Genomic DNA, 3562 nt, shown 5'->3' with positions numbered 1-3562 from the left:
GGGGCTAAATGTTGCGACATTTACTTAGAATCAAAACAATGTCCTCTAGAAATTTTGACTAGGACATGCTATACAGTAGGATAGTCATAAGAACAGACATAAAGAAAACCTCACTGTAACCGAAAAGCAGGGTCAGCTGCTTGCTGCAACAAAAGCCAGACTGTGAGACACATGCTAAGACCTGGGAGAACAGTGGACTCCCATCTCAAAGAGTGTTACCCTTTCCAGTTCAAGCTGATCATTCTTATAGGCATAGGGAGGATATGGCTTTTTTTCTATCCAATTATCTTGCTAGCTCTCAGTGTGCTTGAGTCCTGTCCATTAACCATTCTAGCTTTTGGGTACTCAGTATAAAAACAACCTGTACCATTTTGGCCAATGAGGTGATTCCCCAGTTTTTCCTGACAATCTACATTAATATATGACATTGTGGGTAGAGAAACATGGTAGGAAATGTAAATGGCATAATTTCTTCATCTTTTAAAGGGCATTAATAGATTAGGGTATAAATAGTCTAGATTTGAAAACTTAATTATTAAAATTTATGACATTAACTCCCAACACATCTAAATATAATGATGTATATAAGAACAAAGAAGAGTGAATGAGAATTCAGGAAGTATAAGATGGTAGAAAGAATGCAAGTTTTCAATTATTTTGCCTTCTTTTTTAGTTAAACACCAGAGAAATAATTTAGTAGTATAACACACAGTGCTGTGGCATCAGCCATCTTGGCCCAAATCTCAGCTCTACTACTACTTACTGAGAATGTAAATTTGGCAAAGGGACTAAACTCCTACATGCTTTATTTTTTTCACCTACAAAATAAAAGTAATAGTAGTGTCTGTCACACATGGTTGTAATACAAACAAAAAGAATTAATTGATTCAAAGCACATAGAAAAAATTCCATCATGTGATAAATCTTTGCTATTTTTAAACCACCTAACATTGATGCATCAACTTAATTATGTCATATAAAAGTAACAGTGGTCGGACTGCAGTCAGTTGGAGAAATAGTCACACACACCAACACAGAGACACAAAAATGAACACACAGCAAAATAAAATGTAGAGCTTATCAATCACAGAAGGGAGAAAATAAAAGTATTTAAAGTAATATAATAAAATTAAAATAAAATTATACAAAAATCTTTGTCTTTCAATTATATAAAATAACAAGTAGGATTGTGTGTCTTTGTCTTATTCAAAGGCACATCTAAAGTAATGGGTGAACTATGAAAACCTTGACAAACAGGAGCATTTTATAATAATACATTCAGCCTAAATGAGTCAACAGAAGTCATAAAAATTGGGGTAATATATATAATAATGTTAAATACATAAGGCATAAACTAATTGTAGAAGCAGCTTTTCAATTTGGTGGGGATTTATTTTCCTTTCTAAAAATATGGAATGCTTCATTAATTTGCATGTTGTTCTTGCTCAGGTTTCATGCTAATTTTCTCTGTATCATTCCAATTGTAGTATATGTGCTGCCACAGCAAGCACAGTTGGCGATTTCTTTATTGCCCAAAAAGCAACTCTAAAGTTTAATTTTTTCAGGTAAAAGAAATAAATACATATCTTTTAGGGATACCCTATCAGTAATTTCTATATAATCTTATTTTTTTATCCAGTGCATAGAATAAATTTTGACAGAAAAAAAATTTAATAAATACTAGTATTTTTAAGGAACAAATTATTTTAATCTATGAATGAGTTAAAAATTTATTAAAATATTAAAATAAAAGTAGTAAAAGTGGAATGTAGGTGTGAAGATATATATATATATATATATATACACACATATATATATGAGTTAAACAAAACAGTAGAATTGTTTAATATCTTCAAGAGCTTATTTATTATACAACAATAAAGAAATATTGGCTTTAACTGACACATGAGACCGAATGGACATAATTGACATTTACAGAGTCTTTTCTTCCAGAATGTCCGATTATATTTTCATGTCCAGTGCATATAAAATATTACCTAGAATCGACCATATATTGGGTTTCAAAACTAGCCGCAACAAATTTAAGAAGATTGAAAAGATATTAAGTATATTCTCTGATCACAGTGCTTTGAGATTAAGAATCAATTATAAAAAGGAAGTAAAGAAACTCACAGATATGTGGAGATTAAACAACATACTACTAAAATGTAAGTGAGTCAAAGAAGAAATAAAAGTTGAGATTACAAGATATACAGAGATGAATAAGAATGACAATGTGACCTAAGAGTACTTCTGAGATACAGTGAAAGAAGTAATAAGAGGGAAGATTATGCCTTCATAGGCCTATCTCAAGAAATGAGAAATACCAATCAGAAAACCTAATGTTACATCTTAAAGGAGTAGAAAAAGAAGAACAAAAGCAACCCAAAGTCAGCAGAAGAAAAGAAATAATAAAAATTGGACCTCCAGCCAAGATGGAGGCATAGGTAGATACATGTGCCTCCTCGCACAACAAAAAGAAGGCAATAACAAATATAAAAATAAAAAACAACCAGAACTATCAGAAATTCAAACTGTGTGGTAGTCTGACAACCAAGGAGTTAAAGAAACATTCATCCAGACTGGTAGGAGGGGTGGAGACAGTCAGTTGGTATGGAGAGGATGTGTGGCAAGATGGCAGCTGGTGGACCAGGTAAGTCTGTGGCTAGCAGACCAGGCTGTCCTACATTTGTGTGCAGATAAACAGGGAGGAACAACTGGGGAGCAAGACAGACTGCACAACCCAGGGAAATAAAGCCTCAAAACCTCTGACTGAAAGAAACTGTGAGAGTTGCAGCAACAGGAGAAACTCCCAGCATCATAGGAGAGTTCACTGGAGAGGTCTACAGGGTCCTAGAATGTAAACAAGCCCACCCACCCTGGAATGAGCATCAGAAGGGCCCAATTTGCTTTTAGGTAGCAGAGGAAATGACTGAAAGCTGGCCCAGAGCCAAGCAAGAAGCATTGTTCTCACTTAGACTGCTTTCCTGCATATAGTACACATACAGTGAAAGAGAACTTCTCTAATCTGGCAAAAGAAATAGACTTCCAAGAAGTCCAGGAAGCTCAGAGGGTCCTAAAGGAGTTGGGCCAAGGACACACACACAAAGGCACATCATAATTATATTCCCCAAGATAAGGAGAGAATCTTAAAAATGGCAATAGAAAAGGAAAGAGATACCTATAAAGGAGTTCTCATAAGACTATCATCTGATTTCTCAAAAGAAACTTTACAGGCAAAAAGGGCCTGGAAAGAAGTATTCAAAGTCATGAAAAGCAAGGATCTATATCCAAGATTACTCTATCCAGCAAACCTATTATTTAGAATGGAAGGGCTGAGAAAGTGCTTCCAAGATAGTGTAAAGTTAAAGGAGTTCATCATCACCAAGCCCTTATTATATGATATGTTAAAGGGACTTATCTAAGAAAAAGAAGAAGATCAAAAATATGAACAGTAAAATGACAACAAACTCACAGCTATCAAAAACTAAACTTAAAAAACAAAACAAAACAAACTAAACAAACAACTAGAATAGGAACAGAATCATAGAAATGGCGATCA

The 3562-nt window shown here is 34.1% G+C and overlaps 1 non-coding gene across 1 annotated transcript; it reads right to left on the bottom strand.

The window, feature by feature from the left end:
- Positions 1-1404: 1404 nt before the first annotated feature.
- LOC123827576 lies at positions 1405-1511 on the bottom strand. The gene has a single exon (XR_006787240.1). It is a non-coding gene; the product is annotated as a U6 spliceosomal RNA (small nuclear RNA).
- Positions 1512-3562: the final 2051 nt, after the last annotated feature.

The sequence above is a fragment of the Phyllostomus hastatus genome, unplaced genomic scaffold (genome assembly GCF_019186645.2).
Source record: "Phyllostomus hastatus isolate PE091 unplaced genomic scaffold, TTU_PhHast_1.1 phas_contig_86, whole genome shotgun sequence".
Classification (NCBI taxonomy): domain Eukaryota; kingdom Metazoa; phylum Chordata; class Mammalia; order Chiroptera; family Phyllostomidae; genus Phyllostomus; species Phyllostomus hastatus.
Note: the sequence above shows the minus strand (reverse complement) of the source record. Positions and strands in the feature narration are given on the sequence as shown.